This window comes from Dermacentor albipictus, chromosome 1 (assembly GCF_038994185.2).
Source record: "Dermacentor albipictus isolate Rhodes 1998 colony chromosome 1, USDA_Dalb.pri_finalv2, whole genome shotgun sequence".
NCBI classification, from domain to species: domain Eukaryota; kingdom Metazoa; phylum Arthropoda; class Arachnida; order Ixodida; family Ixodidae; genus Dermacentor; species Dermacentor albipictus.
This window is the reverse complement of record NC_091821.1, coordinates 73,323,822-73,343,679: the sequence shown is the minus strand read 5'-3', so window position 1 is coordinate 73,343,679 and position 19,858 is coordinate 73,323,822. Positions and strand designations below refer to the sequence as shown.

The window sequence follows — 19,858 nt, the reverse complement described above, 5'->3', positions numbered from 1 at the left end:
CTAAGAATCTCTGGACCCGGACAGGCCGCCACTGGAAACTGACCCTGGCAACCTTTAACACCCGAACTCTGTCGAGTGAGGCTAGCTTAGCAGGACTTTTTGACGAACTATCAGTCACTGTTTGGGATATTATTGGCCTTAGTGAGATTAGAAGAACTGGTGAGGCTTATACAGTGCTAACGGCCAAGTCCTGAAGCAATACAGGGTAGGATTCCTCATCCATAAGGACATAGCGGGCAACATTGACGAATGCTACAGCATTAAAGAGAGGGTAGCAGTAGCCGTAATCAAACTTAATAAGCGGTGTAGGTTAAACGAAGTACAAGCCTACGCTCCAACATCCAGTCATGATGATGATGAAGTAGATCAGTTTTATGAAGATGTTTAATTAGCGATAAGAAAAGTGCAAACTCAGTATACTGCAGTCATCGGCGACTTTAATCCAAAAGTGGGGAAAAGGCAGGCTGCTGAACTAGAAATTGGCAATTGCAGCATCGATTCAAGGAACGCTAGAGGAGAGGTGCTTGTAGAATTCGCGGAAAGGAATAAGCTGCGAATAATGAACACCTTCTTCAGGAAGCGTAGCAACAGAAAGTGGATCTGGAAAAGCCCTAATTGTGAAACAAGAAATGAAACAGATTTCATACTTTCTACCGATTCCACATAGTGAAGGATGTTGAAGTTGTATGTAGAGTAAAATGCAGTGATCATAGGTTAGTAAGGCCTATAATTCATTTCAATTTGAAGAGAGAAAGAGTAAAATTGGTCAGGAAGAAACAGGCCAACTTAGACGCAGTAAGGGTAAAGGAGACCAATTCAGGCTGGTACTTGCAAACAAACATGCAGTCTTAGAACAGAGAGATGAAGATGACATAGAGATAATGAATGAAACCGTAACTAGGCTGGCTTCAGAGGCAGCAATTGAAGTGAGAGGTAAGGCACCAAGGCAACCAGTAGGCAAGCTCTCATAAGTAACAAAGGACCCAATAAAGAAACGACATGAAAGAATGAAAATGTCCAACTCAAGAGATGAGATAGAATTCGCGGAACTGTGAAAACTGATCAACAAGGCGAAAATAAGTTATATTCGAAATTATAACGTGAGAAAGACTGAGGAAGCCGTAAAACATGGACGCAGCCTGATGTATGCAAGATACAAACCAAGATGTATTCACTGAAAGATAAGCAGGGTAATATCATCAGAAATCTCGAAGGTATAGTAAAAGCAGCGGAAGAATTCTATACTGACCTGTACAGTACCCAGAGGACTCAGGATAATTCCATGCCAAACAGTAATGAACAGGTTGCAGTGACTCCTTCTATAACTAGCGATGAGGTTAGAAGGGCCTTGCAAGACCTGAAACGGGGAAAAGCGGCAGGAGAAGATGGAATAACAGTTTATTGAATCAAAGATAAAAGAGAAATGATGCTTTCAAAACTGGCGGCTCTCTATACGAACTGTCTATCGACTTCAAAGGTCCCAGAGAACTGGAAGAATGACATTATACTAATCCACAAAAAGGGAGACGTTAAAGAATTGAAAAATTATAAGCCCATTAGATTGCTCCTAGTATTACATAAAATATTCACCAAGACAATTTACAATAGAATAAGGGCAACAGTGGACTTTAGTCAACCAAGGGAACAGGCTGGCTTCAGGAAGGGATGCTCTACAATGGATCACATCCATGTAATTAATCAGGTAATCGAGAAATCCGCAGAGTACAATCAGCCTCTACATATGGCTTTCACAGATTACGAAAAGGCATTTGATTCAGTAGAGATACCAGCAGTCATAGAGGCATTACGTAATCAAGGACTACAGACTGCTTACGTAAATATCCTGGAAAATATCTACAGAGGTTCCACAGCTACCTTAATTCTACACAAGAAAAGCAGGAGGATACCTATAAAGAAAGGAATCAGACAAGGAGACACAATCTCCCCAATGTTATTCACTGCGTGCTTGGAAGAAGTATTCAAGCTCTTATTCTGGGAAGGCTTAGGAGTAAGGATCAACGGCGAATATCTCAGCAACCTTCGGTTTGCAGATGACATTGTCCTGTTCAGCAACACAGGAGACGAGTTATAACAAATGATTGAAGACCTTAACAGAGAGAGTGCAAGAGTGGAGTTGAAGATTAATGTGCAGAAGACAAAGATAATGATGAATAGCTGGGCAAGGGAACAAGAGTTCAGGATCACCACTTAGCCTCTAGAGTCTGTGAAAGAGTACGTTTACCTAGTCTCTTACTCACAGGGAACCCTGATCATGAGAAGGAAATTTACAGAATAAAAATGGGTTGGAGCGCATACGGCAGACATCGTCAGCTCCTGACTGGAAGCTTACAATTATCACTGAAAAGAAAGGTGTACAATCAGTGTATTTTACCGGTGCTAACACATGGGGCAGAAACTTGGAGACTGACAAAGAAGCTTGAGAACAAGTTAAGGACCGCGCAAAGAGTGATGGAAAGAAGAATGATAGGCATATCGTTAAGAGACAGAAAGAGAGCCGTTTGGATGGAAGAGCAGGCGGTATAACCGATATTATAATTGACATTAAGAGAAAGAATGGTGCTGGGCAGGTCATGTAATGTGTAGGTTAGATAGCCGGTAGACTATTAGACTTACAGAATGGGTGCCAAGAGAAGGGAAGCGCAGTCGAGGACGGCAGAAGACTAGTTGGGGCGATAAAATTAGGAAATTCGCGTGCGCAAGTTGGTATCAGTTGGCGCATGACAGGGATAATTGGAGATCGCAGGGAGAGGCCTTCGTCCTGCAGTGGACATAAAATAGGCTGCTGCTGATGATGATCGTGATATGAAGCGCCATTGCTCAGAAAGGAGCGAGCTCCTGGGGCCGCGTGGCTGGCCAGCTTAAAAACAGGTGCGCACACGAGGACAGCACGTTATTTGCGACTGTGTTGGCTGCCAGGCCAGGTGCCGGATCGTGAGGGAGCAATCCTATTATGCACCCGGCGTGATTAAAGTTCCAGTGTTGAGCACCAGCTGCAGCCCAAAATTAAGGGTGCGCAGAGGTTTTGCACCACAATGAATGGGACACTTACACTTTTTCCGAAAGCAGTCACAATGATCGAGATTTCTCCTAGGGATGGTAGACGAGTACCGTCATTTAGGGATGCCGGCTGGTGCGACCGCAGCCGGCTTCAGATGGCAGTGAAAGGGAAGCAAATCTGATGTCATGAAGTTGAAAGCTGCACCGGTGTCCACTAGGGCTTGAACTTTGAACTTTATTTGCATCTATACAACGTACAGATAGCAGGGGCACAGACAAAAAGCCATAAAATCGGCTTGACTAGGTCTGTGTCCCTTATTGGTTTCTTTGGCATCACGTAGCAATGCGTGCACAAATACAAGATGAACAATAAAAAATATAAACAATATGGGGATAAATGCGACTACTTATACAAAGTTATTTCGCACTGCGGCGAAAAAATTGACATGAGTGCAGAAATAATATTGTCATACAGGTTACGAAAAACACGAACAGGAAGACAACAAAATGCAGACATCATGAATCCCTTCTCGTTCACGGGTAACATTCACAGAAATACAAAAACTAAATAGGTCACTGTGCAATTACAGCTTAGAATACGTATACATCATAACAAAACACAAAGAAAAACACTAAGCATTCATGTGAATGCCAATATGAATGGCAAGTGTGGCCACCCAATTGAAATGATAATAAGTAGGGTAATTAATGAAAAGAGTTAAGTAGAGATGGTAGTTCATGGCGCAGCATTTGATTCCCGTAGTTAGTTCTTGAGTGCGGAATATGCCAAGTTTCTCTGTGACGTGTACTGAAACTGCTTGTATTTAGTGTTAGCCTTGACAAGTGCGTAAGAAAATGAGTGCTACCTTTTCTTTCTGTAAAAAAGCGTTTCAGCAAAATTGTATTGTAGACCGATTTTATCGGCGCTATATCTAATTGACAAAAAAGAGGATCAGTATGCGCATCGAATGAAGAGTTTGAAATTGCACGGATGGCTTTCTTTTGCAATAAATATAGAATGTTGATGTTACTGCTAGTCGTGTTGCCCCATACGAGGTGACAATAGTTAACATGAGATAAGAAAAGAGAATTATAAAGTAGGAGCTTCACTCTTAGTGGTAAAAGAAAGCGTAATCTTATTAGTATTCCAACAACTCGTGCAAGTTTGTTAGTAATAATGTTGACATGGTCATTCCACAGCATATTCTCTTGGAATATGACACCTAAGCTTTTAACCGATGGTACTATGTTTATGAAAGAAGTGCCTATTTTTAGATGTCCGTCAATACTGTGCCTCTTGCTTTTTGGCTGGAAAAGCACGCCTTTTGTTTTGGTAGTATTAATAGTTAATGAGTTGAATAAGCTCCACTTGTTTATTTGGGCTAGTGTATCATTAGCAACACATAGCAATTCTTTGACGTCCTTAGAAGTTATGAACAAACTAGTGTCGTCGGCATAGATAACAAATTGGGCGTTGGTATTGATATTAGTTATGTCATTTATATACAGGTTAAACAATAGTGGTCCTAGTATGCTTCCTTGAGGAACTCCAGCGAATATAGGCAAATTTTTTGAACAGTTGTTACCTACGACAACGGTCTGGTACCTGTACTGCAAATAACTTCTAATTAAGTTCAGGAAGGTTCCCCTAAAGCCATAAATGTCAAGTTTTGTTAGTAGAGTGTCGTGGTTAAGGGTGTCAAAAGCCTTTGAAAAATCAATAAAGACACCGAGAGTAAGTAAATTGTCTTCAAAGCCTCGCAAAATTATCTCTTTTTGCATCAGTAAAGCTATTTCTGTTGAACAACCTTTTCTAAACCCATACTGGTAATCTGTAATTATATTGTGCTTTTTACAAAAAGAGGTTACTCTGGTATTAATCAATTTCTCAAGACATTTAGAAAAAATAGGCAGGATCGATATCGGCCTATAATTTGAGAGGTCGTTTCTGTCGCCAGATTTGAAAAGTGCTGTTACCTTCGCTATTTGCATGCGCCGAGGAAATATACCATTCGCCAATGAAAGATTGTACATGTGCTCTAAGACAGGACAGATTAGGTCTAGAACATGCTTAGCTGGGCGAATCTGCAAATCATCAATATCGCAACTTTTGCTATTTCGAAGACTGAGAAACGTGCTGTAGATTTCATGAGTGTTAGTGGGGCTTAGGAATGCACTTTCGACGACTTTTGGTTTTACGTATTCTGTGCAACGAGGATCGTAGGAACTATTCACCAGCGATACAAAGTGATTGTTAAAAGCGTCAGCCAATGCCGTGCCTGATGTTGGCTGATTTTTTATTTCTAACTCTTCTGCATTCTCTGGCTGATTGTTTACACGAAGTAAACTGTTTAGTTTTTTCCAGGTGATATCGGTTCGCATTATAGTTTCTTGATTAAATAATTTCTCGAAATATTGCGCTTTTGCTGCCCTTAGAGTACTATTAACTTTATTCCGGAATTTTTTGAACTCTGCTAAATCTGTTGCATTCCTTGTGGCTAAGAATTGCTTGAAAAGAGCATCTTTTTGTTTGATCAACTTCAACGTACTGTCAGTAATCCAAGGTTTCCTTGCTTTTCTGGCTTTTTTTGTTTTGCGTTTAAACGAGTTTCTGTAAGCGCTCTGAAAAAATGATAAAAACAACTCGTACGCTTTGTCACAGTCTTTTTCGTTATACACGTCTTGCCAGTTTATGCGCAATATTTCGTTGCGAAATTTCTCAAGTGTGAATGGGTTAATATCCTGAAATGTGAAGTGTTGATCTTTAGAAAGACGTGAGGGCAACACAGGTGAATTAACAAGTAGAAAGATAGGCAAGTGGTCACTAACGTGAGCAGTGATTACGCCCGATTCAATGTTTTGTGTGTCAAAATTCGTAATGAAAACATCGAGTAAACTTTGGCAGTCACCTTGAACACGAGTAGGAGCAGTAATTGTATTAATGCAAGCATTTGATTCAAGTACCCGCAATGTGTCTCTGCGAAGTGGGCTATCGTGTAACATGTTAATATTAATATCACCACCCAAAACTAAACTGTAGTCGTTATCGTTAACCCAGGATAGCAGGTTGTCGATGTATTTAAGAAAATTAACCACATTCCCTCCCGGTGGGCGATATACCACAGAAAAAATGCTTCGGCCATGAAGAACAGTCAAAATTTCAAAGTCAGCAGTAATTTGAGTAAAGTCTTTCAACAATTCGCAATGCAAGTTAGTCCTTGCTAGCAACAGGACACCGCCGCCTTTTTTATTGCAGCGATTCAGATAATGAGAGACATAGTCTGATATTTGCAACACTTCTTCGTTGCGATACCATGTTTCGCACAGCATGACAATGTCAAATAAAAAACCAAAAGAAGACAGCAATGCGTTAAGATCATCGTCCTTATTGCGTGCAGATTGCGTGTTTAAATGTAAAAAGGACGTGCACTTACTTCTCTTAGAAAATATTTTACCAACGTCAGTTGGTGTGAACAGTCTTTCAGCCATGTTTAACTGCTGCAGTAAGGACGACGTCCGATGCACACTAGCAAGTTCCTACTCCATTTTATTCAGGTCTTGAACTGCAGATATGTGTAGTGCCCGTGACGTGTCAGTTTTCCGCGCGAAAATTTTGCCATCCCGAGTCCACGCGTACTTCCACTGTTTGTCTTTCTTTCGCGCAACAACTTGCCCAAGAAGCTTCTTTAGTGTTGGGCACACTGCAGGTGCTCATTCACGAAAATAGAAGCATGACCGGATTGACCGAATTCAGTGGCGGATATACGCCTCTTTCGCGCCTTTTCAATGAGCCCATCACGCTTTGAACGCGAACGAAACTGAACGACAATATTCGGACAGCCACCGTCTTTCCGCGGCACACGGTGACAAACATCGACGTCTGCGTCACAGATAGGCTCATTGACCAGGCTGCCGAGCTTCGCTACTACTGCAAAGAGATTCTCATTTTCAGTGAATGGCACACCCTTAATTTCAACGTTTCTGTTTCTTGAGTATTGTTCCTGGGTTGTCACCCTCTCCTCAAGGCCAGACACTTGCCCTACAAGTTCCTGACATTTGGCTGTCAAAGCAGTGTTTTCCTTTTTTAAGGAAGCGTTTTCTTTTTCAATTGCAGCACACCGTGTCGTCATTGCGTCAAACTGGGTGCTGAAGAAATCAATAGAATGTTTCATATCTTTGAATTCCTTTCGGAGTTCTTTTTCAATAGCGCTTCGCATGTCACGCATTTCTTGCCGAATATCTTTTAGGAACTTGGTTAGTTCAGGCATCACCCTAGTACCGGACATTTACACTTCACGTTTGGCAGCAGTGACGGAGTAAGTAAGAAAAGAAAACATAAAAGATTCCGCACAAACCTGTGTGTAGGACAGTCAACGTAAGTAAATATGTCGGCTCCGCCGCCACTGCTGCCAAAGTGCCGGTCAGGTAGACGATGCAGGTCCTTTATAGCCAGGGGCAGTGCCAGTTGAAGGTCAGGGGGCGCTGATTCCACTCGGGAAGCTACGTCAGCTGTAAGCGCGTATGCCACCCAACCGAAGACGGTATGATGTGGCAAAACGGGAACAGTCCTGCGCAGACGCAGCCGTGAAGTCCCCAAGTGGCAGTCGACGTCGTTGCGGCTCGAGGCAGGCAAAACCTGTGTGTAGGACAGTCAACGTAAGTAAATATGTCGGCTCCGCCGCCACTGCTGCCAAAGTGCCGGTCAGGTAGACGATGCAGGTCCTTTATAGCCAGGGGCAGTGCCAGTTGAAGGTCAGGGGGCGCTGATTCCACTCGGGAAGCTACGTCAGCTGTAAGCGCGTATGCCACCCAACCGAAGACGGTATGATGTGGCAAAACGGGAACAGTCCTGCGCAGACGCAGCCGTGAAGTCCCCAAGTGGCAGTCGACGTCGTTGCGGCTCGAGGCAGGCAAAACCTGTGTGTAGGACAGTCAACGTAAGTAAATATGTCGGCTCCGCCGCCACTGCTGCCAAAGTGCCGGTCAGGTAGACGATGCAGGTCCTTTATAGCCAGGGGCAGTGCCAGTTGAAGGTCAGGGGGCGCTGATTCCACTCGGGAAGCTACGTCAGCTGTAAGCGCGTATGCCACCCAACCGAAGACGGTATGATGTGGCAAAACGGGAACAGTCCTGCGCAGACGCAGCCGTGAAGTCCCCAAGTGGCAGTCGACGTCGTTGCGGCTCGAGGCAGGCAAAACCTGTGTGTAGGACAGTCAACGTAAGTAAATATGTCGGCTCCGCCGCCACTGCTGCCAAAGTCAACGTTTTTTGGTGGCTCACCTAGCTGGACTTCCAAATTGGGCATACATACAAGCGGCCCAGTGACAAGAGAGGGATTTGACGACTTACGCGGTATCCTAGTTACCCTCGGTGGCCGGCGGTGAAGTTTTCCGACGAAGGGTACGTCGCATACAGTCTCAACTGTAATGACCGATCTCGTTGCATTGATAGCAGTGCATAGTCGTAGAGCTCTGACGGTAATGACGGCGAGGAGTTACGGAGTCGCCATCTATCGGAAGCGCCTCGCTGGCGTAGTATGAGGGATCACGCGGCGCGCTCCTCGTAGGTTTTGCTGTCACCGCTCACTGAAAACACCACGCGCGAGCTCTCCCGGAGATTTCTGAAAGTACTTTCGAAACGAGAGAAGTTTTTTACTGTCTAAATAATAATCTTGCGCAAATTGAAAGCACAGAATCGTTTACAGACGCTATCTCTTTACCGAATACGTACAGTGAATGCCACTGCGCGCGGTCGCCGCGATGGGTTCTCCCGAACCGGCTTCTTGCGTGAAAGGTAGGTAAACGGTGAGAGCAAACTATGTGAAATATGCTCTTATAGTGTTTGTATAACTAAATGGAGCGTAATAGAATGAAGCCTCAATGCACCGATCGCACAGATTTGCAGCGACAGACTGCGCGTCTGTATGCTTGTCCGCGCACTGTTTCGCTTTCGCAGCGTGCGCATTTTCGCACAGTGCCATGAGCTTGAGGCCGCAGAATACGAGCATTTGACATTATACAAGCAACCATTGTTGCGTGGGCGCTATCAAAGCTGTTCAAAAATAATTTCATTGTAGAGACTTCGACGCCTACGGGGATGTGCCGTCGCGACGACTCAATCTTTTTTTTTTCTGCTAAATTCTTGGACATTTCAATATTATTTCTCGAGTTGCGTCGCACTGTATGTCTATCGGTGTTCTCAGCGTGCGATTTCCCGCTGCTTCTTTTTTGTAATCCAGTGCATTAATTCACAACACAAACATGACCTTATGTCATACTTCTTTATAATGTGCTTCTTTCGCTCCCTTTCCACTCCAGTGAACTTGCCAGTATCTATAGCATCGACAAGTTCATAGACCAAACCGTCATGACATTAGTCGGGCAGCGGACTCGGGCGAGCGTCTCAGTGCGCGTTTTCTGAAGATTGCAGACCCGGCGCCAGCAGAAGTCTTCCTCGCGTCTGTGCTTGCTGCATACCCGAGTTGTAGCCGATTACTGTTTGCCGGTTTTATGTTTCGCTAGCCAAGCTTCACGCGGCTTCTTGTCCTGCGGCTACGTGTGAATAAGGCTGACACCGGGCTCCGTTGCATACGTCCGGCACTGCGGCACCGAGCAGTAGCCTACCATGTTGCGCGCCTTCAAAGGCAGCCACTACCTATTCTAGTGCTTTCTAGCGTTGTAAAGGAGGCACTCGAAGCGGGAAAATCTCGCCACTAAATAAGGACCGCAGCGTACAAGGGAATTTGGACTCTCGTTTTCAGCTCGCTTCGGCGCTCCCGAAGCAGCCGACGCGGCCGCTATGTCCACGTGGTCCCTAATAGCACGTCACGCTGACTGTGGCGCCAGCTTTTCCAGTGGTGGAGCACGAGGCCAATATGTCGGAGCGACTGGCTTGGCCTGCTGACACTTGTTGACTTGGAGAAGGGCAGGGGAGGGGCACTGCTATGGAGCGTTCCACTGTGTGAACCTCCAAGGCAAGAGCGGAGGCAGCGTGAACTGTAGATGGGCGGGCGAGGCGAACGAAGCGTTGAACGTTGCGGTCAATGATGGCGTCGATGAAGGCTTTGGTAGCAATGAAGTCGTTGGCAGAGCTCGGACCAGGCCTTCCATGACAGGCGCTCGACATGAGCAGCGAGCTCTTGCAGGCTGTAGTGGCCCTGTTGCATTTGCTGTAATTCTGTAAGATGTAAGTGCTGAAAATGGGCATCACCATCGCGGGACTCGAGTGCTGAGACGGGACTTTCGTGGTTGGAACGGTCGGATGCTGGCAGAAATTCCAGAAATTCAGCGGCAGCAGAACGAAGCTGAGCCACGAGGATCTGAGCTTTGTGGTGAGGTGACCAGGAGTGGAGAGCAGCGACAGACTCAAACTGCATACGAAAAGCAGACCATGACGTGGTACCGTCCAAGGTAGGTTGACCTGGGAAGGATCCCTGACATTGCTGCAGGACGGAATTGGGAAATAGAGGTCGAGGTGCCAAGACAGGTGGAGCTTTAGCAGTGGAAGTAGGCGACACGGTGGCTGGAAACACTTGTGGTTAGGTCGGTGATGCGACTCTCCATGGAAAACATACGCTGGACTAAACAGTTCTGAACGGAGAGCAGTTGCCGGTCAAGGCGTGCTGCAAAAGATTTCAGGAGAGCCGCTAAGTCGGGCGCAGGCTGATGGCGAGTGCAATCCGAATCGGCAGGGTGAATGTTTGAAGGTATCGTAATAGAGTCTAAAGCCTGAGATGGCGACGGTTGCGTAGTGGTGGCGAGGTCCATCCAGTTGAGTGTCCGATGACGGTGCCGGCATAGACTGCGGCACCGATGTGAGCGAAGGCATCGTACTGGAGGACGTCTTGCTATCGGTTAACATGACCGCTGCCACCAAAATGTAACGGGAGTTCAGCTCCTTGAAGAGGTTCCAAGCGGTACACGACACACCCAAACCTCAGCCGTCCCAAAACCAACTATTCCCCTTACCCTCTGCTACTTGTTGTCCTGAGTGGCTGTGGCACATACCCACAGTGGGGGATTGGCCATGAATAGGGTGGTTAGGTTAGGTGTATAAAGACAAGGGAGTTAACAATTTGAACGTTGGAGCTTAAAAAGTGAACTTTTTGTGCGTGGGAAAAAGAAACCAATCAGAAAAAACCGTGTATTAAAAATATCTAATAATAGATAATAAATAAAAGAAAGCTATGGGGGAGGGAGGGAGGGAGGACGATCAGCCTAACATGGTAATCGATTGGTTTCAATTAGGTAATTTTGGATTGCCAAGCGAACATTTCTGAGACTGAACCCAATAATGGAGGCTCCAAAAAATAGTATCACAGGCACTGTGATAAATTTAGGTCAATATCGCGAAGCGGGATTTCAACTCTATCCATCTGCTTGCCCCTCTCTTCCTGTTCTTTCACTTTCGGCGTTCTTCGTTACCGCTATATATATATATATATATATATATATATATATATATATATATATATATATATATATATATATATATATATATATATATATATATATATATATATATGTAATTGTTAGTTAGCCGTTTCCCTGCGAGCAAGCGAGAGTGTTTTTGCTCAAAGGGAAATTTCAAAAGGAAATTGGACACAAAAGGCGTCCCGCGCAGGTATAAATATAATGCATAATGTTGCGGCTTTGGGAAATAGTCGGATGCCGGCAATGAATCCACCAAGCCCATGGACGGTCAGGTTGTAGGAATGAAGGAAAAAGGGTTTATTAGCTTAGTTACACGGCTCCGGTTACGGAAGCCCACTCCATGCAGGAGGAAGTTAAGCGTGCGAGTTCACATAAGGACCTTCTGTCCCCACCGCTCGCAAAGTCTCCGCTTTTACCACCGTCGTCTTCCCTAGGCGAATGGACTAGGGAATCTGAAGACTGCCCAGCAGTAAATCACAATCGGCGAATCCGTTGCGATACCACGCCCATGCTTGCAACACTCCGCAGTAACCCCTCCTCCAAAGCCCGATGGTATGGAATATGCGGCAGGATGGCAATCTGCGAATCCAAGGTCGCCGTCGTTGTTCGGTAGCACTGGATGCGCCCCCCCCCCCCTCATCCTTAGTTCAGGCTTGGACCCGTTAAGAGTCGGTGTCAACGCTTCGTTGATCACTGGATAAGCGCTGATGGATGGGTGGGGGTTTCCCTCGTGGCAAACGTCTAACTGTGAATCCCAGGTTGCCGTCGTTGTTCGGTAGCATTGGAGGGAGGCCACATTTCATCCTTAGTTCAGGCTGTCAGGTAATGGTGGGGTGGTGGCGTTTTGTGTACCCGTCAAGAGTCGGTGGCCACACTGCGTTGACATCTGGATAGGCGCCGATGAATGGGTGGCTGTTTGCCTAACGTCTAATTAGCGCCTTCGTGGTGTTGAGACGTAGCAATAATGAGTTCTCAGGAACTTGTTACAATACAGAATGGTGTGCTTGTGCAGAGGAAATGATGATCGATACGAACCCCGAGGTGGCCGAGCAAGAGGCCATTGCCCTCGCCATGCAAGACGGTCGGAAAGAAAGGGTGTATAGCGATTCGAAAGTTACCGTCAGTGCATTCCATAAAGGCCGTGTAGCCCGGCAGGCAATTCAAATTCTGAAAGGCGCCAAACACGGCGACACCTCCATACTCTCCATCCTTTGATTCCCTGCACACGTTGGGGCGATTGAGTGGGTTTCTCTGAACCTCAACGAGTCTGCCTACGAGGCTGCGCGTGGGTTTACCGACCGCGCTGTCCTCGGATCGGGGGACACTCTCCCCGGACACAGAGACGCTCCTATGACGCACAATGAACTTACTGAATTCTTTTACTTAGAGAAAAGGGTTTTCCCGCCGCCTCACTCCAAGCTAAGCAGGCCGCAGGCGTTCACACTTAGACTCCTACAAGCGAACTCCTACCCAAATGTGGCGTCCATTACAGCATGTATCCCGAGATTTATCCAAATTGTTCTTGCGTGGCCTGTGGTGAGGCTGCTACTTTGCCTCATATGCTCTGGGAGTGCGGGTCGCTGGGCCTGAAGTTCACCAAGGAAGAGTGGGATGTGCTCCTGCGAAGTCCCGTCATTGAGGACCAAATCCTGGCCGTCCAGCGCGCCCGCGATAGGGCCGGCAGACTAGATCTGTCAGTCCCGTCGTGGGAATAGCCGGGTGCGAGTTTTATCGCATTTTCCTGGACCAAATAAATGTTCACTCACTCACTCACTCACTCACTCACTCACTCACTCACTCACTCACTCACTCACTCACTCACTCACTCACTCACTCACTCACTCACTCACTCACTCACTCACTCACTCACTCACTCACTCACTCACTCACTCACTCACTCACTCACTCACTCACTCACTCTCACTCACTCACTCACTCACTCACTCACTCACTCACTCACTCACTCACTCACTCACTCACTCACTCACTCACTCACTCACTCACTCACTCACTCACTCACTCTCACTCACTCACTCACTCACTCACTCACTCACTCACTCACTCACTCACTCACTCTCAGTCACTCACTCACTCACTCACTCTCACTCACTCACTCACTCACTCACTCACTCACTCACTCACTCACTCACTCACTCACTCACTCACTCACCCACTCTCACTCACTCACTCTCACTCACTCTCACTCACTCACTCACTCACTCTCAGTCACTCACTCACTCACTCCCTCTCACTCACTCACTCACTCCCTCTCACTCACTCACTCACTCACTCACTCACTCACTCACTCACTCACTCACTCACTCACTCACTCACTCACTGATAATCCTTTGTCAGTAACTGATTTTAGCGGAAAGAAAAGCAGATGACACGTCTAACGTCAGCAAAGAGGGGACGAACAAGCGATCGCGAAGGGACAGAGCCAGGGCCGGTATTTTGTAGCGATGCCTTTTCCGATTCTATACCTTTTCAGACTTTTCGCGCTTGGCCAGTGGTCAGAGCGACCGTCTGCCCACATTATCAACGGGATCAGGTGGCTGTGTGTGGTGGATGATAAGAATAGCATAGAATAAGGCATAAGGCATCGCTACAAAATAGTGATCCAGTACGCAAGTGTTAGCTACGAAACTGGACTTGAGTAAGGATTTTGAGTGCATTACAGAGTTGTGGAACAGGACATAATCTGAGATTGAACTAGTGAGATTTCCTTTTCTTAGAGACTTTTTAGAATATGGATTGAACAGCTTTTGCCACCGAAATCTGTATGCTCATTTTCTCTTTGGTATTAAATAACACACAGACTACTAAGAAAGCAAAATCTTGAGCTATTGTACTAGTAGGTACGTCATAGATAATGCGAGCGCGCTACTGAGTGAGTCAGTCCTACTGGAAAATGAGTGAGGGAGTACCTGGAAGGAACGAGGAAATTATCTCGTGACCGTTGTTAATGAGGGACTTGGGTGCACGAGTAAATGACTGTTACATGAGTAATAAATCAGAGATCCGCGTGCGAACAAAGTATTTTAGTCAGCAATGTGTGAAAAAAATGTCGAGAAAGTAAAGGAGCGAGCGAGAATGCGCGAATGCGCTAGTGAGTGACAATTGAGTAGGAAACGTTTAGTGAGTTAGGGCGCTAACTCAGTGAGTTGTTTATTAGCATGCGTACGTGCGTGCGTGCGTGAATGTATGTAAAGTTTACGAATGTGTGCTCGTTCTACAATTTTACGAATGTTGCGCTATATTTTACGAAAGATAAATTCTAATTGCAAAAAAGGTTTTGAAGGTGCTGATGGATGGGATGACGTCTTCTTGAGGCACTGCAAGACGCTATATACTATAGTGGGGTACCTGCTTAAATTTGAGCACGTTTATTCAATATACTTCATGAAGCAGGCGAAATCAGCAACAGCAATGTCGCTGAAGAAGGCAGCGCGATCTCAAGACAATGTGTTGCTTGTCAGTCCCTGCTGTTCCAGGTTTGCAGCTGCTGTGTGCTGCATTGAAAGTTTCATTTCATTTATTGCACTTTAAGCGCCCGGAGGCATTACATAAGGGGGTGCACATCGAATTCTCAATTACAATAGAATAAAAAGGAACTGGTAACAAAATTAACAAAAGAAATAGAACAAATAAAAGTAGCGCACGGTATCACAAAAGCAAGTTAACAACACGCTATGGTTGGCGTGTTTCGTAAGGGAGCAGGTGGCGGGTTAATTGTTGGCGAAATTTTCCTCGATTAGAGCATGAAGCTATGCTGTTAGGAAGCGCGTTCCACAAAGGGTATTGCATGAGGGAAGGAGTTATTCATTGCCGGTGTTCGGCCGCTTATGCGTGCAATGGGGTGTGCGTGTGCTAATCTGGAGGATGATTTGAGAGGCGGATTTAGCAGTGCGTGCCTTGTATGCGACTGATAAAAGAAGAAATAAAACAGCAAAGACGAGTGATTACGCGACGTCATTCTGATGCTGGAAGGGAGAGGGTCTGTTTTATAGCAGTTATGCTGATGTAAGGAGAATATTGAGATGTTATAAAACGTGCTGCACGGTTTTGTACTGCTTCTATTTCATTGGCAAGATATGATTGTGATGTATGCCATGATGATGACGCGTTCTCGAACTTTGGTCGCGCGTACGTTAAGTATGCCAGTTTCTTATTGTCAGCGGATGCGGATTTAAAATTTCGACGTAGGTATCCAAGTGTGCGTGATGTCTCAGGACAGATGGTGTTGATATGCGATACCCATGATAGTGATGGCATTAAATGCATTCCTAGCTACTTATAAGTTTCGGTCTAGCTGGTAGGGGATGAATCAATGAAGTATTTGTGGTTTAAGGAATTGCGTTTGTGCAAGAATGATATTAATTTGCATTCGGTAAGTTTAAGGGAATGAGCCATTGATTACACCATGGCGATATTATCTAAATCATGTTGCAGAGTAGTGATGTCGTCTGAGTTATGAATAGGGTTATAGATAACGCAGTCATCGGCGAAAATCGTAATTCTGATTTTTTTTAGCTTAGCGGGAAGGTCGTTGATATAGATTAAAGATAACAGTGGTAATAAACCTGCACCTTGAGGAACGCCTGATGTTGCGCTAGCGAATTGATAGTTACTGTTTTTAGCAGTGGTAAACTGAACTCGACCTTTCAGAAGGAGTTCAAGCTAGCGGATTAGGTTTTGACTGATATCAATGGAGGAAAGTCTAATGCGCAAATGATTGTGAGATACTCGATTGAACGCTTTCGAAAGTTTCAGAAATATGGCATCTATAGATGCATCTATCTGAAGGGCCTCATCCATATAGTGTAGCAAATCATGAGTGAATTTTGCCACTTGAGTTTCGCAGGACTGGTGCTTGCGGAAACCATGTTGTAGCGGGTACAAGAAGTTAATCAATTCGAGATGTGCCATTAAGTTAGAAGCAATTATGTGTTCAAGCAGTTTGGATGGGATACTAGTCACAGAACTTGGTCTGTAATTGGTGGAAAGTTCGTCGTTTCCGGTTTGAAATGTTGGGACAACTTATTTTCCGATCGTTGGGAACGATCGAGTTTTGCAGGGATTGGTTAAATATTAGGCACAGTATTTTACTAGATATTGTAATGGTATCTTTTAGAAGCTTACTGTTAATGTCGCAGCCTGTTGATGATGCTATTTTAAGGCTTTCTATTAGTTTAGATTTGCCTTCCAGGTTTATTTGAACATCAGCCATAGCTATGGAGCAGAAGTCCGGTATAGGTGTAAATGTTAAACTCACGGGTAGCAGTGAAAAGAGACGAGAGGTGATTATTCAGTGCTGTTGCGCACTGATCAGGTTTGATGGGCTCACGATCCTCGTTTATGAGTTAAATTTTGTTTGCTGGGGCTTTGGTCGAAATAATACTCCAGAATTTCTTAGGGTTCCTATGCAGTATTGCGAGTAAATCAGAAGAAAAAAAATCCAGCCTTTTCTTGGTCGGAATCCTTGAGGTATTGTTTCGCGCACTGGCAGTAACGTTCCCATGATTCGGGGAAATTGTTTGTCCTAGCCGATCTGTAGAGGCGCTTTTCCTGTTCAGGAGGATTTTTAAGCGTTTGTTAAACGGGTGATTTTTTACACTTTTCTCAAGAATTGTAGGCATATACTTATTTTTTATGATTATCATAGCGTTTTTATAACGTTCCCAGTTGGTCTTGACGCTACGTGTTTGATATGCGCTCTGAAATTCTTTAAAAAAGCGTTCCAGTTTTTCCTTTAAGAGATCGTAATTACCTATGCTATAGTCGCTGATTAGTTTCTTTGTTGTGGACTTTGCCTTTTCTGTTACCGTGATAATTATATGTAGAAAACTGATCACTAAGCCCTGGTAGGGCCTTCATACTATATATATCATTAGGGCAAGTTGTTAGTGAAAGAAAAATTTAATTATGCGGTTTTACGTGCCAAAATCACGATCTGATTATGAGGCACACCGTTGTGGGGGACTCCGGAATAATTTGGACCACCTGGTGTTCTTTAACGTGCACCTAAACCTAAGTACACGGGTGTTTTCGTATATCGCCCCCACTGAAATGCGGCCGCTGTGGCCGGGATGTAAGTTGTTAGTAAAAGATCGGGCGTGCTGTCGCCTCTAGTGGGACATGTTACAACCTGGTGAAGTTTGAAGTCCAATGCTAAGTCAAGGAACTGTTTAGATTCGCTCGATGGGGATCTGTAGGACACTGATAGAAGAGGGCAATTAATGTGTGAGTAATTGAAATCCCCGAAGGAGAAGATAGCGGAGTCGGGTGTCTCTTTTATGTTGTCCAACGCGTCACGGAGTTTATCGCAGAAAAGTGGTTAGCTGTCTGGTGTTCAGGGGTGAATAATGCACACATATCCATGTTAGCTCAAGGTTGTTGTCGTGAGAAATGAGGGAATACTATGAGTTATTTTTGATAGGTATTAGTACGCCACCTTTTCTCTAGCCAATTATGTAAAGGTTGTTTAACAAGAAGTCCGCAGATAGAACTTCGCTATCTTCGATGTCGTCATTCAGCCATGTTTCAGTGAGCAGAATAATATCAGCGTCTATATCGGCGATATAGTTGCAGAGTGATCGCAGTTAGGTACGACACTTCGTATGTGAGTTACCGCAATGTTAAGAAAAAAAAAATATGCGGATCCAATGCACTGTGGGAATCGATGTGAGCGAAGCTTTGTATGCTGTTTGCTTTTATTGATGATAATTAGCGGTGATGTTGGCGGCGAATGTGTAACTTCTTCAACATTTAGTCCAATACGAGAGTGGCGAGTTGACGTTAAACGTTACCTTTCGTGCAGCGCTGCTGTTTTTCTGCGTAGTATACAGAACACACAGGGAAACGCATTTGATTGAGGCGTGGTTGTGAGTCAATTTTCATCACCTCTCAGAGGGTTGAGCATTATCATTGCCTCACATGGCACATCGCATCGTGGCAGAAGTGTGGAGAAACTGAATTATGGGGCTGTGCGTAATTCAAGTAACTATTATAATTGTATGTGTACATTGTATGCATACATTCGCGGTCTGCACCACGTTTCGCTGCGTAGCGAAGGCACTCCTTCTCTGCGCGACGCTTCTTTTCTGCCTTGGTGTCCTCGACGCTGAGTGCACGCTTTGGAGTCATTTTGCTGGCACGTGTTTAGGTGCTCCTTCTGCATGCGTGGCCAGCACACTGTTGAGACGCCAGTTTAAAGCGCTCTCTTCAGGATATGGACGATTGTAATGTTTACACTATCACAGCCCAGCACGCGACCTCCATAGCCCAGCACTTGCATTTTTGTCGCATAGGAAAGCAAGCTCAGCACGTGCTCAGCACTGTGAAACGCTGCCGCGGTGGCGCCGGCCGGGTGATGACAATAATGAAATGTGGTTGGCCCCTTTGCAGCGGGCTGGCAAATCGAATATACCCGAGCCAAAGAATGCGCGGATGGATGGATGCATGGATGGATGGATGGATAGATGTTATGAGCGTCCCCTTTGGAAAGGAGAGATGGGTTGCCCCATCAAGCTCTTGCTATTATATTGCCTAATGTCTTACCTACGTTAAAAAAAAAGAAAGAGAAGAAAGAAAAACCCACGATGAATTCCCATAACCAAATTTTCTGGCGCCTTATTGTGAACTTTGTTTTTGCCCGTCTCCGTTTGTTTTGGTACGTCTTCGCGAATGCTAGCGCCATCTGGTAGTGTTGCAAGAAACAGCAGTGGGCGCGAGCATGGATAGATGGATGGATGTTATGAGCGTCCCCTTTGGAACGGGGCGGTGCGTTGCGCCACCAAGCAAGACCACGACGCGAGCGCCATCTGGCGGTGTTGCAAGAAACCCAACGGCACATCGCGGCAAGACCATCACAGCAGCAGCGCCTGGAAATTCGGGAGAAGAGGCGAATATTCGCTTTAAAATATTGTTACGAAGAGGAAGCCCGACGCACAAACGTATGTATAACTATAACATAGGAAAAGGTTAGTGGTAAACGCACAGGCGTTTACCACTAACTTGACCACTAACATGACCCTAAAGGTCACAGCTACACTAGACAGTATACCACTTCCTCTTCGTCTCCCTCTTGCGCGCACGGTCTTGTCCAAATTGTAAGGATTGGGGTAGGGCATGAAATAAATGGTAGCTGGCCCATGCCGTCGTCCGACTCATCCACGCTGAGGACGTTGTTGAAGGGAGGGACTTGTTCTCATTGAGAACGAGGAATATGGGATTTATTTACAATATCTACACGAAGGGTGAAGAACGTTGCATTTCATCAGTATAGCATGACTGAAAGAGAATTCACACTGAACAGCCGACAACGGCTGCTTAAAAACACTCTGTCCTCCCTAGATCCCTAGATGAGGGAAAACGGCCGTTCAACCATCGACCAATGGGAGCGTCCA

General features: G+C 45.4%; 1 long non-coding RNA gene across 2 annotated transcripts in view; it reads right to left on the bottom strand.

Annotated features, from left to right (window-relative positions):
* The window catches only part of LOC135903950 (uncharacterized), an 85,992-nt gene that overhangs the window by 27,873 nt on the left and 38,261 nt on the right, over positions 1-19,858 (bottom strand). The window contains exon 2 of one of the 2 annotated variants that reach the window (XR_010564970.1): positions 1,250-1,357. The exons of the other annotated variant lie outside the window; for it this stretch is intronic. This is a non-coding gene — a long non-coding RNA (uncharacterized lncRNA). The remainder of the gene's footprint in view (positions 1-1,249; positions 1,358-19,858) is intronic. 2 annotated transcript variants of the gene reach the window in all.